Here is a 17,066-nt window from a genome sequence, read left to right as displayed (position 1 = left end):
AAGAGTACTGGGCTTATCTCTCAAAATTTATTGTTAGTTAACCGTCCTTGTAACCAAAGAGGAAGTGGACTTGGATTGACTTTGGTCCAAGTATATCCCTGGAGCTGGGGGTGGGCTATGGATTGATGTGGTATGGGGTGGGATGGGGAAAAGGGGTTGGTGCTGTAACCAGAAGAAGGGGGATTGATGCTTATGGCAAAACCAATAAAGTGTCTTCAAAATATTTTCAGTGTTTTAGAAAGCCTAGCAGAAATAGTCCATTTACTGATGTTAAAGTCACAGATGCTAATGAAAATGTCAAGTTTTTTTTACCTTTGTCTGAAATTATATCAGCTTAGTTTGAAAACACTGGAAACCTCTTACTGACCAGAAGCTCTTTGCTTCATAAAGAATGGAAAGGAAAGTTAATTTCTGGCATACCTCATTTAATAACACAGATTCATTTTAACCGTAATTACTATGAATTTTTTCCCTTGAAGCATGTATTATACATAGCATGTCATAAATATTTCTACCTGGGATTGGAGGGTTAGAATATGCTCTCAGCCAATAAGAGATGGATAAACTTGGCTGCGTCCTTTCAGCCAATAATCATTACTGCCCCATCCTACAAGTGGCTCTCAGCCAGTGGGCACTCCAACTGCACTTTGAGAATTAAGAGTCTTTGGTGACTTGTGTTTTTTCCCCCCGGGACCCTTTCTTTTTGCTGTATATATTGTGCTCTGGTCAACGCTTTGCCATGGGACTATAAGTATTGGAGAAAGATGAAGAAACAAAGTTGAGTAACTTAACTGCAGGAGCTTAAAATGCAAGACTCAGGAGGTCTTCAAAGAAAGTGTCCAGAGTCAAGATGTAGAAGCAATTAGGCAACTGTGGAGATCTTTTGACCTTAGGAAGGGCCTGGTGAGCACATCTGAGCCCAGGGGTTAAAACCCTGTAATAATAGGTAGGAGAAGCCATGGCCAGGGCAAGTCATAACTTCAGGGCATTGGAAGGAACCAGAAGATCCACTGCCTTGGAGAGTCAAAGGCTGGGAACAAGTTCTTTTTGTCTGGCCAGCCTACAATAGTTGACTCTTTAATTCTGAGGATTTACAAATGCTAATGAAAAATTTTGTAGCTGCTTTATGTAATCATTAGAGTATCTTAACGAAGGGAAAAAGAATATCTCTGCCTAGCATCCCTTATCTTAAAGGAACTCACTCTCTGTTCAGGTTTTACTTTTTTCTGAGTAGTTCAAGTTGATTAACCTGGAGCATCACCTGCTTAGTGGACTCTAGATCTGAGGCAGGATTAGGGGTCTAGAGAACCAGGCAGTTCCTGGACATTCCTGCCTGAGGACAGACAGTGGGTTGTATAGGTGAGGGTCCGCAGACGGAGGACCTGCAGTGGTGAAAAGGAGAACAAGTTAGAGAGCATGCTGCAGATGGTGTGCAGCGGGGAGGAACAGGCAGGGAACCCCTGAACCCCTCCATGGTCCACACTGAGCTCTGTGTGAACGAGTACCTGTATTTGAGTTAAATGCTGCTGTAAGCACATGGCCCATCTGGGCTACGGAGCTAACCCAGAGCAAGGCAAGGGCCCAGCCTGTTCATTCCCAAGTCATAAGAGCTCCATTGCCTGAATCAGGAGGTGATCTTAGAGATGATCCTTGTCCTACCTCCTCATCCACATATGGGGAAATTCAGGCTCAGAAAAAAGGGGACAATTTGCCTACAGCTGGTAGGATTTTGGTATGTTGGTTCTACCATCTAATGATACCAGGATCAACTAGGAATGCTGGTTAAAATGCTGATTCTTGGGAACTAAGCCAGACGTAGGAGATTGGATGTCCTGGAAGTGGGCCCAGGAATCTGCATTTTAGCAAGTACCCCAGGTGATTCCTAGACACCCCAAGTTTGAGAAGCAGGGGTCTAATGTTCCAAAGCTGGTTCAGTATTGACTCTGTAGAAAGACTCCCGACTCCAGGCTCACTCCTCTGTCTGATACCAGAGGGCTGACAGAGCTGGTGACCGTGGGGAAAGACAGATCCAGGAGAGTGAACTGGGGAGCTACGAAGAGTGAGGTTTTGTTTCTAATTCTTCCTGCACTCTGAGAAGACCTGGTTGCCTTTCTTCAGACTAGATATAAAGATATGAACCCAATGATTCCTGTCTGCCGATCAGGCGCTATGATGTTTGAGTGAGTGTGTCTTGAAATACTGTTACTCCCTAAACTGCAACTGATCATTTGACAAATGAAAAAGCTCACAAAAACTCCTCTCTCTCTCTCTTTTAAAGTTAATAGCTCCTCTTTAGTCTCCAATACTGCATGTGTAACAGTTTATCAGGTTGGCATGCATCCTTCTACTGCGTTCACATCTCAAACTTAAATTGCAGAAAACCTTGAGAGATGATCTCCAAATCTTAACTACAAAGATTAAAATGAAAAGAATCGGTTCTTTTTGTTATTTTTACAATGACACAGTTCTTTACTGATGGTTAAAATAACATTTACCTCTTGCTGTAAAGTTGTGTGTATTGTCTTACGTTTCACTTATGTGAAGACTTCTTTAAGCTTTTTAAGCTGGATTCCATTGGGATGTCCTAGGACCCCAGTAGAACTAGAAGTTAGTTGCTAAAATTTTAATTTTCAATTATAAAAAGTCAATAAATAGCTCATCGAGTTACTAATAAAGGTTAAATAAAAGAATAGGTTTTTTTTTTCTTTAAAAACTCAGCTTGTATGTGTATGTTTCTTTAGAACATTTGACTGGGATTCAGGACAGGGATCCGATGCTGGCTCTGCTCTAAATAGGCTGTGTGAACTTGGACAAGGCACTGCCCTTCTCTGGGCCTCAGTTTCCCCTTCCAGAGAACAAGGGGGTCAGGTGATTTCTGAAGACCTCCTCAGGTCTGAAAGTTTCAGGGCAAAGTACCAAGGGGTTATGAAATGTCACACAGTGTGGGAGGGAACAAATATGTCATGATTTCGTTCCAGTTTAATCTGTTTCACATTTAGTATAATCCAATCTGAGACAAGTCCTCTGTGGAACACAGATGACTCACTTCCTGTCCTAAGTGGGTCTTCTCTGATGTGTGGAATGGATCCTTCTTTCAAACGTCAAGCCGGCCAAGGGGGTTAAGTCTATGGGCCTCTGGACAAATTCAGCATGTTCTTTATCTGTGTCAAATTAAACCTGGTAATTAGCACACACAGACACACGCACACATACACACAGACATTTAAGTACATGGCGGTTTAGAAGCTAGAGATTCCTGAAAAGTGTGTGCACTTCAAGTTTTTGTAATCACAATCGCAACTGAAATGAAGATTATGGTGAAACTTTTTGTAAGGTGACAGATGTCTTTTGTGTAAGCAATTATGAAGGCTGAAAAAGCCCAGCATATTTCAGAAATATTAAGAGTCAATTGTTTTGAGAACTAATGAAACTTCAAAGCTTTTGCACAGCAAAGAAAACCATAAACAAGACCAAAAGACAACCCTCAGAATGGGAGAAAATATTTGCAAATGAAGCAACTGACAAAGGATTAATCTCCAAAATTTACAAGCAGCTCATGCAGCTCAATAACAAAAAAACAAACAACCCAATCCAAAAATGGGCAGAAGACCTAAATAGACATTTCTCCAAAGAAGATATACAGACTGCCAACAAACACATGAAAGAATGCTCAACATCATTAATCATTAGAGAAATGCAAATCAAAACTACAATGAGATATCATCTCACACCAGTCAGAATGGCCATCATCAAAAAATCTAGAAACAATAAATGCTGGAGAGGGTGTGGAGAAAAGAGAACACTCTTCCACTGCTGGTGGAATTGGTACAGCCACTATGGAGAACAGTATGGAGGTTCCTTAAAAAACTACAAATAGAACTACCATATGACCCAGAAATCCCACTACTGGGCATATACCCTGAGAAAACCAAAATTCAAAAAGAGTCATGTACCAAAATGTTCATTGCAGCTCCATTTACAATAGCCCGGAGATGGAAGCAACCTAAGTGCCCATCATAGGATGAATGGATAAAGAAGATGTGGCACATATATACAATGGAACATTACTCAGCCTTAAAAAGAAAGGAAATTGAGCTATTTGTAATGAGGTGGATAGACCTAGAGTCTGTCATACAGAGTGAAGTAAGTCAGAAAGAAAAAGACAAATACCGTATGCTAACACATATATATGGAATTTAAGGGAAAAAAATGTCATGAAGAACCTAGGGGTAAGACAGGAATAAAGACGCAGACCTACTGGACAACGGACTTGAGGATATGGGGAGGGGGAAGGGTGAGCTGTGACAGGGCGAGAGAGAGTCATGGACATATACACACTAACAAACATAGTAAGGTAGATAGCTAGTGGGAAGCAGACGCATGGCACAGAGATATTGGCTCGGTGCTTTGTGAAAGCCTGGAGGAGTGGGATAGGGAGGGTGGGAGGGAGGGAGATGCAAGAGGGAAGACATATGGGAACATATGTATATGTATAACTGATTCACTTTGTTATAAAGCAGAAACTAACACACCATTGTAAAGCAGTTATAGCCCAATAAAGATGTTAAAAAAAAAAAAAGAGTCAATTGTTAAACCATCCTTGCATTTGGCTATGGTGGGCGTACTTACACAAGGAATTTGGCAAAATCAAGACTTTTTTCTTCAGAGAGCCGGATTACCAGTACATCACAGTAAGACCCAGAGTTACCAACTCAAATACCCTTTGAAGAAAGGAAGTAACATGTATAAGTGATTTGTTCAGATCTAGAAACATTTCTTTCAATGAAATATCAAAGCATGCTGGCCCCTTGCTAGACTAAAATTAATACCTAAGGAAGTCCAGAAACTGAAATTTCTCAAAATAAAATCTATGTTTATATAAATATATATTATATAATATATAAAAATATAAATTACACATTTATAAATATAAACATGTATTAAATATATCTATTACAGGTTATTACAATACATCTAGCTCCCCTATTACTTTCCCCATAAATATTTTTAAATTTGCATAATAGAAAAGCCCTAATGAACATTTTTCCTGAATTCATACAGTCTGTCTCAAGATGAAGCCAAACTTTCACCTCTAATTAGGGAGAGATGCATCCCCTCTACAAGAGAAAGCAGTAAGATGTCAGTTGCCACTGTAAAGATTCCAGCCCAGTGTTGCTAGATCTTTTGCTTTTTCAAGAGAAGCCAGAAATCTGGGTTTTAATGAGAAACTTCCCAGCTACTAAAAGTTGACTTAAAATTTTTAAAAAAAGCACTGTGGGCCAAACAAAACACTTGCACAGCCTTCATCGGGCCCCAGGGCTGCCAGTGTGTAACTCTATGTGAAAGTTCATGTACATGATCATCCATCTGGGGGAGGGGAGTGACCCACCCCACCTCCAACATGCCAGAAATCAACTTTCTCATGAACCCTGGCACATGGCATGTAGATACCAAATTTATTTCATTAAGAAACATTGTTCAAGTGACATATGTTGTCCTCCAGCATTCTGGAGCGAGTCACATCAGTTATATTTGTTCTTCCCATTTAGCTGTGGGCTCCTCCAGGTAAGCCCCTGGACTGCATCTTTATCTCCTCCAAGCACGTGGTACTGAGGACAGCAAATGGGAGCTTGCTATGGAGGGAGCCTTATAGACATCTGGCCCAGTCTCTTGAAGAAACTGGTGCCCAAAGAGATGAAATCACTTGCCCTGGGCCTCAAGAGTGAATTAGGAAAGAACTAGAACTAACCCAGATCTCTAAATTGTAGATTCCAGGGCTGGAAAGGACCTATGGTTCTCAGGAAATACTTGCTGAATTAATGAGTATGTGAAATAAGGATAGAAGAATGAGTGAATGTATGAATGAGTGAGTACTATCTGAAATGACCAACTGCTTTATGGAATAAGTTTACAATATGGATCACGTGAGTTGGGACTTGGTTTCAGTTCTTCAGCTCACTACCGTGTTGCCTTAGGCATGTCCTTTATCCTCTCTGGTCCTTGACTTTCTCATCTATATGCTGTCTTATATCTCAGTGTTGTTTCAAAAATCATAAACTAATAGCAATAGTCAAAATTATTGAGTGCTGTAAGCCAGCCATTGGGCTAAACGCTTTACAAGGATTTCATCAATGCTTATGATAGTTCTATGAAGTGAACACTGTTCATATCACCTCCATTTCACAGATGAAGAAACAGACACACAATATTACAACTAACCTGTCCAAGTTCACACAATTTGTAAGTAAACAGTAGATGGGATTTGAAGCTAGACATTTTATTCTGGAATTATAACAGCAATAAAAATGTTATGAGAAATGAAAGGATGACACAAATGTATGATCAGAATGTTTTGGGGAGTTTCAGAGACGTGGCATTCCTAAGGTTCTTGAAAAGAATGATGTTCAGAGTTAAAGAGACATTTTTTTCTGTGTTTCACACTGTAGAGTTGACATTCGAATCAACTCGAGTATTAGAATCAGTGACCTCTGGGGAATCTTTTAGAGTGATGAAAAGAGCTGGCTTCTAGTCCTAGAACCTTTCTGGGTAACTTTGAGCAGATCCTCTCAGTTTCTCTATATATTCACGGTGGACTGGAACACATTAGAAACTATTTCAGCTCTGATATCCAAAGGCCCTATGGAGGATTTAATAAGAAACTAACTAACATGAGTCAAGATTATTTTGGTTGCAAATGACAGAAACCTAACTAAAATAGCCCAAGCCAAAGAGGGTATTAATTAACTCAGTAATAGAAAAGCCTAAGAGTAGTCTTGCGTTAGGCTTGGCTGTATCCAGGGGCTCAGATAATATCATCAGGTTTTCTTCTCTCCAGCTCTCTCCACATATGGGCAGGATAATCACCTGTAAGACTCACATTATATCAACTAAGTAAACCCAATGGGAAAAACTAATCATCTTCCCTAAAAGCAGAGAAGTCGGGCTTCCCTGGTGGCGCAGTGGTTGAGAGTCCGCCTGCTGATGCAGGGGACGCGGGTTCGTGCCCCGGTCCGGGAACATCTCACATGCCGTGGAGCGGCTGGGCCCATGAGCCATGGCCGCTGAGCCTGTGCTCCGCAACAGGAGAAGCCACAGCAGTGAGAGGCCTGCGTACTGCAAAAAAAAAAAAAAAAAAAAAAAAAAAATGCAGAAAAGTCATGGTGAGCCATTGGATTGACTTGCTTTGGTCTCATATTCACTTTCATCTTCGTATGGTGACCTGGCCCAGGACATATGTTTGCCTCTTTGCCTATGTGGGAAGAGTCTGTTTCCGTATATAGTACGCAGGATAGATTTTCCACTGAATAAGAACTTTCTATATGAGAAGAAAGAGAGAGGGTGCTGGGCAAGAAACAGAGAAGTTGACTCCAAGAAGCTTCACCTCCCACTTAAGAGGAAGACTGATGGAATGGGCATTCTGGGGCTGAAGGGCTGAACTTTCAGCTCAGAATCACAAGCTGTGCTGTTGGTCTTCAGTATTAGAAATAAGTCATTGCTATATATGTCTTTTGGAAAGTTTTCCTCCACCTTCAGGGACTTTTGGACTTTATTTTGGTTGCTATTTTGCCCTATAATTACAGTTCCTTGGAGGAATATATACAGCAATGATCTCAGCACAGGTAATAAATTAGGCAATATGGCAATGATGAAGCTTTGAGCAAAGTTTGCCAGAGCTGTATTTATGAGGAATCGGCCAATTAGGCAACTTGGCTAACGCGTCTGATTTAATTCACCACCCCCCTGGTTTGTACTGGACGGGGTGACCAGCCCCTTTGCCTTTTTTAGCCGGCACAAGTAGTTACTTGTGCTAATCAGCAGTAGGGCAAAGGGGCAGGAAATAGCCACCAGCAAGATGTGATGGGTGACAAAAACCTCTCCTGGCACTGACTTCTAGGACGCTAACGGATAGAAAAGTATTTGATCAGCCCCCCCACTCAAAAACACCTACACTTACCATTTGGATATTCACCGCTTATTAGAGCTAGAAGAATGTTTAGACATTACCTAATACAACTCTTTTATTTTTCAGATGAAGAAACTGAGGCCCAGAGAGGGCAAATAACTTTGTCAAGGGAGTGCCGCTAAGGAGTAGCTGAACCAGAACTTCAACCCAAGGCTCCTTATTCATTTTCTAAGTGCTCATCCCTGAGTGGCAAGCTCCCTTTGGTTTTGCCCTCAGGACTCTGGTAAACATTTTGAATTAGGGAAGCTTTGCCCTGGAGGAAACTTCATTTAATTTGATCTTGGCTGGAAGTGCAGGGAAGAGAAATAAGAAGTGTCTGTTGCAATGCCTTAGACTTAAATATTCTCAGCTCGCTTCTGCAAGCTCAAGGAAGGAAGGAATAGCTTGAGGCTCTTCAACCTTAGAAAATCAGAAGGTAATTCATGAATCTTTGAAAGGTACAGAAGAGATATAAGTTATGTTTACTTTCCTAAGTCTATTTATGTTTAGTTAGTATTAAAAGAGTGCTAAAGGAGGAGTTTGGGGATCTAAATTCTACTTGGATGTGGATCGTGATGGGTAATCTTGGCCAACTCATTCTCTCTGGGTTTTGGTTTCCTCGTCTATAAGTTTAGCCAATTCTTAAGACCCTGGTCAACCTCAATCTTCAGGGGTCTAAAGAAATTTCTATGCTTTGAGTATCATTGTTATGGGTAGGGAAGGAACTTTTTGGATGGAAGGTAGCCAACCTAAAGCCAGTCTGCCTTTGCAGATTAAGTGCTCTCCTTACTAACTTGGCCCAATGGAGGAAGTACAGGGCCAAGAGCCTAGGACAAGACTGTGCTTCCCTTTGCTCCCTGACCTTGGGCAAGCTCTTAACTTTCTCTAGGCCTTTAAAAAAAAAAAAAATCTCTCAAATAGTATTAACGCCTTCACAGGCTTGCCTCACAGGGCTGTAGCCTGGAGCTAAAGAATGTAGAAATCCTTTATGATATGCAGGCTCTTTTGTATGTGTGACTGAATACTGAGTTTGCCTTTGGTGACTGAGAACAATGTAAAAACAACCTGTAGATCCAAGTTGCCATGTGGCCAAGACCACACTGAGGGAACTGAAATCTTTTTTCCTCAAGGTCATTTTGTTTTCTTGTTTTTCCAGTAATAGTGCAAGTTGAAACAGGGTTTAATAAAATGTCCATACACCCAGTTTGCCTGGTACAGTCCTATTTGCTATGGTCGTAATTATTAACAATTTTTCACATTCAAAAGTGTCTCTATTCTGGCAGTAAATTACATTGTTACCCTTAGACGTAAATATCATTCTATTCAGCCTCTTCACTTCACATATTGGAAAATGGAGGCTCAGAGAAGAGAAATGACTTCCCCAATTCACTCAGAGTTTGCCCAGAGCCTGGACTTGGCAAACTCTTTCTCCTTGTGCCTGGGAAGAAAGCTAAGGGGAAAGCAGGGTGAGAGAATGCTCCCTTTGTCTGCCCTCTAGCTTCCCAAAGCAACTCCTCAGCAGGAGCAGCCCCACCTCTCTCTCAATTTCCTGGAAAGTGATCAGCAATCCTGTGGCTGCCAGGGGCCAAGAGGGAGCTGGGGGATGGAGCAAGCATTGCAGGATGCTGGAAAAGGAAGCTTTTTCTCTTCTGTACCCAGAAGAACAACCCCAAGGGGAGAACGACTCCCTATGACTAACTAGCCCTTATTTAGGCACATAGGTGTTTTGCATTAATATTATTGTTCACAGAGCACGTTTATATCCATAATCTTAATTGGTCTAATTCTTACTGCCTTTGGAAAAGGTCTTGGAGGCATGATTATTCCCATTTTGTAGTTGAGAAACTGAAGACTTACAAAGACAGTTGATTTGCTTTAGGTTTCACAGTCAGTGTCAGAGATGGGAACAGGGCTTGATCTCCTGACTCCTGGCCCAATGTTCCTTCTACTTCTCCTTGCTGCCTGCAGGGTCTACCTTTAGGTATCTCCTAGGAGAAACCTCATTATAATAAGGTACTTTGGTGTTCAAGTAACTAAACCCTTTGGATGCAGCCCAAGGCAGAGCCACCTTATAACCCTGAATTTGTCTCTGTGGCAAATAGTAATGTCAGAACACGGTTCATGATTAACCATGGTCTTCGTTCTGTTGCCATCATCTCTGAGAAAATGAGTATGTGGATGGGGAAAACGATATTGAATCCTGGTATAAAATTTTTGCCTTTAAAATGATTGCTGGGGGGCTTTCCTGGTGGCGCAGTGGTTGACAGTCCGCCTGCTGATTCAGGGGACAATGGGTTCGTGCTCCAGTCTGGGAAGATCCCACATGCCGCGGAGCGGCTGGGCCCGTGAGCCATGGCCGCTGAGCCTGCGCGTCCGGAGCCTGTGCTCCACAACGGGAGAGGCCACAACAGTGAGAGGCCCGCGTATCGCAAAAAATAAAAATAAAAAAATAATTATTGCTGGGATCATGGGGAATAGACTCTCATGACAGTCCTTAACTGCGCTGTGCTTCCAAATCACTGACCTGATAATTTGCCCAACCCCTGTTTCAGAAAGGTTTGCTCTAGCGGAGACTGAAATTCTTTATTTGGAACTTGACACATCCCAGACCTGTAAGAACTCAGCATGACAAGATATGCAGCTACATCCATCATTACTCAGCCCTAAGCAGGCAGCAATGCAGGGCAAGGCTTTGATGGGCAAAAGTCAGGGACCCCAGGTACGTCCCGATTGTCTGTGAGACTCGCGTGATGTTAGGAAAGCCACTCTTCTGTTAGGAAGCTCAGCTGCTTCAACTGTCACATGTTGAGATTGGATTAATCAATGTGCTGCTAACTTTGAAAGCCACTTGATTATTTTTTCTGAGAATGCTGTGGGAACCCAGGATGTAGAAACGGTAAAGCAGGTAGGGCTAAGGACTTGCAGCCCCTTTATTTAATCCACTTGTGTTGCCATGTGACATCTGTATGGACGGTATCAGTGTGGAAATGACTGGATAGTTTCCCAAAGCCCTTTTAGTCGCCAACACTGGCATTCCGAGGACCAGTAATATTGTGGATCGATTGAACACCCGAGGGCTTGCAGTGAGCCCAGAATTCAGGTTCCAGAACTGGGCAGACAGGGGAAGGGGTTCTAATGGCGTCACGAAGTGTAGAATTTGGGGTGGAGGACAGCATGATAACAGTTGTTACCCTTCACAGGTGCACAGCACCTTTTAGTTTTTGTGCGTCAGTTTTAAGTATTTGCGCATCAGTTGTCTCTTTTGGGCTTGCCCAGCACTGTGTTCAGATATTTACAGGATGACCATTCATAAGGCGACAGTGGTATGACCCATACCGTGGTCGTGCTCGGAATATAAAGAGGATCCATTCGATCCTCAAGAAGCTCATCTTCTGATGAAGGAAAAGGCGTGTAAACACATCATTGCGATTGCAAAATTGAAAGCCTCTTAGAGAGGTGCATGCAAACGTTGAGGAGAGAAGAGAAAGAAACGATTCAGTTTTTCTGGGGAGGGGAAGAGGCATACTTAGGGTGTGGCTCTGCAGGGGGCGTTCCCTAGGGGGTTAATCAACGTCATTCTACCTGCTCTGTCCAGGCTACTTGAGAAAGCCAGCGGGGGAGAGGGGAAGAGTTTGGGGAACCCGGCCAGCGGGGAGCAAACAGAGGTGAAGCTGTGAAGGTAGATTCACTGGGAAGGGCTTTGCATGCCATGCAGAGAGTTCGGACCCCGTGGCACTGAGCTCTTAGTTTTCCGGTTGAGACAGGCCCACAGGCGCTGGAAGGGAACTGCAAGGCCGGGCCAGCCGGCGTCCTGCCGCTCTTCCTGCTACCCTGGGCTACCTTCAGCAGGCCTGAGCGGAGCAGGCCGTGGTGGGAGAGGCCTCCAGGCTGTCGATCCGGCTCGTCGGCGCAGGCCCCGGCGGGTGGAAGTGGGTGGGGTGAGGCCGTGCAGGAGAGGAGGGGCCTGACAACAAGGGCGACATTCAAGGCCTGCACTGCAGCCGGGCGAGGAGAATGGAAAGCTACAGCCTGTCGGAGCGTCCAGCCTTGGCAAGGCGGTCGGGGCCTTATAAGGAAATGTTGTTCTCTCCCGGCCAGAGGCGCTGGGACGGAGCCCTGTGCCCACAGGACAGAGCTGCCCTTGTGGGAGGAGGCCGGGGTGCCACCCGCCCTCGGCTGTGAGTGGGAGCTCTCAATGGGCCACTTCTGCAGGCTCAGCATTCCCTCTCAGCCCCGGCCGGCCGGCCGGCAGCCTCCACCGGCACCGTGCCCTCCCACTCCCCGGTGCCCTGGGCTGATTGGAGGAAAGGAAACAAAACAAAACAAAACAAAGACTTGGCCCGATTTCAGGCCTCAATGCTGTTTGATACCGAATTACCCCGAAAACAGGCTCAAGTCAGATTCCCTCTCCTGTCCCCGCAGGGAGCACGAGAGAAGGGATGGCTCTGTGCCCTCTGTCCCTGCCCTGCGCCCAGTCTCTTCCTTGTGACCACAGGACTCCCAGCGCTGGGCCCTGTGGGCACAGAAAGGCAGGACCTGAGGCCGAGAGCGGGGGAGGAGGAGGCCTGGTGCTGGCGCTGAGGAAGGGCAGAGCCACGGGCACATTCGTCGGAGCAGGGCGACTCTTCAGGCTCCTCGCCAGGGCCCGACAGGCCAGAAGGCCTGGGAGACTCGGGAGGCGCAGAGGAAAAACACAGCCAGCCCACAAAGCAACGGAGCGGGTGCCCTGGGAGAGGGCGGTGGGCATTAGTCAGCTCCTGGAAGGAGCACCTCTCCATAGCTGTGCCACCGCCGTGAGGCGTGATTAAAAGCTCGCTCGATCCCTGAGGCAGCTCCCTGAACCTGGGATTGGGGGTGGAAGCAGAAAAGATGCTTAGCGTGGCCTTTTGCTTTGCCTATTCATAGCCTCACAGGCACACGAAACCCTGGAGCTACCAGGAAACAGGTCAGCCAGCTCAGCTCTCTACCTAAAGCTAACGTGGCAGACCTTCAGGAGGCCTGTGCTCTCCCCGTGACCAGGAACGTGGTCCCTCAAGCCAGTCCTTCCGGTACCTACAGGTGACCCTGCATGTCAACCATCATGGGCCCCCCTGAGGGCACTCTCCAGGGCCCAGCCATGAGAGGCACACAGGGAACAAAATGCGAAGGAGAAAGTTACGAACACTGAGAAAAACACAGAAAAAATGCTCTTAGAGTTGAGAGAGAGGGAAATTCCTCTTGAATAGGTGACCAGAGCAGTGGACAGTAAAGGCCCGGGCAAAGAGAAGACACTTGGGGAGGAGAAAGGCTCGGAGCTCAAGAAGTGACGTTGTGAAAGGTTGGAGAGTAGGGGAGATGGTTTCTGGGGGCTGCTGACACGGGCAGGCAGGTGGGGTGGGACGGCATGGGGCTGGCTTGGTACATGGAGGGACGGGCATGGCTGCTGTAGAGAGCTGGGAGAGCGGAGCTTTGTCGCCATCCTGGTTAGCACCAGACTCTGGAGGCCCTGAGAGTCAGAGGGAAGAAGAGAGTCAAGTGAAAGACAGCCGGGAGCCATGGAACGCTTTTTTTTTTTTTTTTTTTTTTTTTTTTTTTGCGGTACGCGGGCCTCTCACCGCTGTGGCCTCTCCCGTTGCAGAGCACAGGCTCCGGACGCGCAGGCTCAGCGGCCATGGCTCACGGGCCCAGCCGCTCCGCGGCATGTGGGATCCTCCCGGACCAGGGCACGAACCCGTGTCCCCTGCATCGGCAGGCGGACTCTCAACCACTGCGCCACCAGGGAAGCCCTAGAGGTTCTTTTTGAACAAGCAGTGACGTTTCCCCCAGGAGAGGACTAGGACACGCTGCTTTGGTTCATCTCTCTTTTCGAATTGAGGCTTTTGTACACACGTTGCTCTGTTCAGATGGGGTTAAGAAACCTCATCTTCAGTCCTTTTCGGCAAGAGGTGATTAAAAAGCACCCAGGGTTGAAAGGCAAAGACACAGTGATGCCGTCTCATCTCAGAGAGCCTGTCCTTTGCTGGGCACCCACTGATCACACACTGGCGCTTGTCTCGCTGCTGATGGCAGACGGGTGGCCTCCTCCATTTTCCCTCTGTTGCTTCCTTCTCTTCCTTTCGAGGCCCGTCCCCATCGTGGCACCTCCGAGGAGAGAAAAGGAGGCCCTTCGCAGAGGAGAGCAGGGCTGACTCCTTGCCCGTGGGGTACACCGATGGGCTCTCGGGCAGAGCAGCGAGCGAGCTCGGTGTTCCAGCCCTGGGTTCCGTGGTCCACTGCCCGGGATAGCTGTCTCTGCATCAGGCTTGGGAAGAACTTGAACTTGATCCTCACACGTGGTTCCTGCCTCGTGGCCATGAGGGCAGAAACTGAGGAGCTGATGTTATGAATCTCAGTAGCACATCTTGCTTCCCATCAACTTTTTCTTCCCCTTCAATGCAGGCACTGACCCTTAGGGTCATGGAGACACAGTTCCAGTGCCCCTGCAGTAGGCAGGGTTCAGTTTGAATTTGTATTAGATGAAAATGAATTTATCTCTTCCTTTTCAAGGGCATATGTGAGTATTTTATGGTGAGATATTGTCTTAACTCTAAAGAGTGAATTTCAAATAATAATAAGCTCAGATGGTGGCTAAAGTCCTATTATGTGATATCTTCTTGGAGCCCCTTAATTTTTATTGCCACCTCTTAAATTGCCTACTAACCTCAGCCTCCATTTCAGGGAAATGTCATCGGCAGATCTCTGCAGATTTTCATTTTGTTTAATTTTACCTTACTGTTCATTCCTTATTCACCCATTTATTTGAGTTGCTAATGAGTAGTTCAGAAAAACAGAAAAGCAGAAAGGGAATGCAGTAAAAGTCTCTCTCTTACCCTTTCCTCAATTTCCTCTTGTCCTCCCCCAAAGCAGCCTGTGTTACCATCTGCTTGTGTATCCTTCTCCTCTGTGATGATATTATGGAAACCATTATCAAGGACTTTCCTCATCCAGTAGATATAGGTTCAGATTCAGAAAGATGCAAGCTTGTCCAAACAAAAATTTCTAGGGGCAGTTGCTCTCCCAGGTTTACCTTCCCGGGATACTGATCCCCCTGATCCTGGATGTCGGAGAGCCTCACCTGATTCAGGTGTCTATAGAGCAATCCCTGATGTCCTAAAGGACTTCATCATGATGTGCTGAGGATGCCTGAGAGCAGTCTCTTGAATGAGATTTAAGTACCACCCCCTGCATGATCTTATAGAAAATGAATCGTACAGAGACTGTACAGTGAGTTCTGGTGCCAAATTAGGAAGGACGTGGTATCCAGGTGGCTAGGGTTGAGGGAAGAGTCCCTGAGGGGTTAGCATCCTCTTCTCTGGGGCAGAATTCTCTGGTTCCTCATGGTTTGAACTGGACTGAAATGCCTATCACTTGTTCTAGACTTCTACTTACTGACCACAGAGGAAGTTCTGCCTGCTCACCCTGCGACTGGAAGCTCCACTAACACTGCAGCAACTCACCCATCACACGGGAGCACCGCTGGCTCACTGATCGTGCAGGGGCACTATCTTGTCCAGCGATGGTGTTGGAGCTGCATTTCCTCAGCGAGAATCAGGATTCATCAGTCCTGGCAGCTCTGGTCTCTGCATACTGGTTGCTGGGAAGGTTTTTAAAGACGCTTTGGTGGGAAGACTTCCTGATCCGGGTCCAAACTGAAAATGGATACTCCATTTGCAAGACAGTGACACTTCCAGTGTGGTATCATCAAACATCTCCCAAGCAACAGCAGCCTGGAACATTATTGTTTAACCACTTCTTGCTCAACATTGTGTGGGTTTCACTTACAGAAGGATCTACGTGGTAAGTGAGGTAGGAGCAGGTCAGCACAAACAGAACTATAAATATCTTGATAGAGACAGGTGTATGAAATCGAACTCAGTGGGGAAAAGAGACGTAGATAAACAGCTGGATAAGAACACAGGCTTGAACCTACTGAAATACTAAGATGATATAAAAGATAATATTAAAGAAAAAGTTACCTGTGGTTCTTTTATTTTTTGCAACAATTTTTATTTTCCACTGTCCCTTTAATCTTCTTGTCCAATGTACAATGCACATTTTTACATAGCTGCAATCCTATCACATATACTATTCAGTCTGTGTTTTTGCTTAATATTATAAGCACTTACCATATTGCACCAACCTTTATTTTATGGCTGCAGAAATGCCGCTGTGGTGATTCACAATACATTTCTTGTTTTTACCTGTTGTTGCAATTTTATGTCTCCAGCTGCTTAGTGTTATGGATAATTTGGCAAAGAACATCTTAGGATCCTTTGTGCTTTTGTTGATTTCCTTCAGATCGGTTTCGTGGAAGGAGATGATTTGGCCAGAGTATGGACAGCCTTATGAGGAGTAGCATTGCCTCTGGCACAAGGCTAACTGTGTCGGGCAGAGCCCTGAGCCTCATACAGATCTTTTTTTTTTTTTTTAGAGATTTATTTATTTATTATTTATTTATTTATGGCTGTGTCGGGTCTTAGTTGCGGCACGCGGGATCCTCATTGAAGCACGAGGGATCTTTCGTTGTGGCATGCGGGCTTCTCTCTAGTTGTGACGGCGGCTTTTCTCTTCTCTAGTTGTGGCGTGCAGACTCCAGGGCGCCTGGGCTCTGTAGTTGTGATACATGGGTTCCAGAGCACGTGGGCTCTGTAGTTTGCAGCACACAGGCTTTCTAGTTGAGGCGCGAGAGCTCAGTAGTTGTGGCATGTGGGCTTAGTTGTCCCGCAACCTGTGGGATCTTAGTTCCCTGACCAGGGATCAAACCTGTGTCCCTTGCATTGTAAGGCGGATTCTTTACCACTGGACCACGAGGGAAGTCCCTCATACTAATCTTATTGGCCTGCTGCTCTAAGCCAGCAAATAGCATGTCACCTGGCAACTGAGCAGAAGAGCAGAGGTTTACTAGGCCCTGAGGGAGACCTGTTACTGCACAAGTTCTCTACTTTTGACAGCAGAATATATATGGGTGCCATTCCAGGGGTCTGCTTTATTAGCAAAGGTTGTTCATTTGTGGTTGCCATATAAGGGCCTCTGAACCAACCATTGTTTGGGAGCAAAAGCAAACCAGTGCTGAGATCCCAGCTCTTGTACTGTGGCTGCAGGGCGA

At 45.4% G+C, this 17,066-nt stretch overlaps 1 long non-coding RNA gene across 1 annotated transcript; it reads left to right on the top strand.

Annotated features, from left to right (window-relative positions):
• Window positions 1-11,510: 11,510 nt before the first annotated feature.
• Window positions 11,511-15,950, top strand: LOC132520528 (uncharacterized). Its single transcript, XR_009540562.1, has 2 exons — window positions 11,511-11,621; window positions 15,338-15,950. It is a non-coding gene; the product is annotated as an uncharacterized LOC132520528 (long non-coding RNA).
• Window positions 15,951-17,066: the final 1,116 nt, after the last annotated feature.

This window comes from Lagenorhynchus albirostris, chromosome 5 (assembly GCF_949774975.1).
Source record: "Lagenorhynchus albirostris chromosome 5, mLagAlb1.1, whole genome shotgun sequence".
Lineage (NCBI taxonomy): Eukaryota > Metazoa > Chordata > Mammalia > Artiodactyla > Delphinidae > Lagenorhynchus > Lagenorhynchus albirostris.
This window is presented reverse-complemented; position numbering and strand designations above follow the sequence as displayed.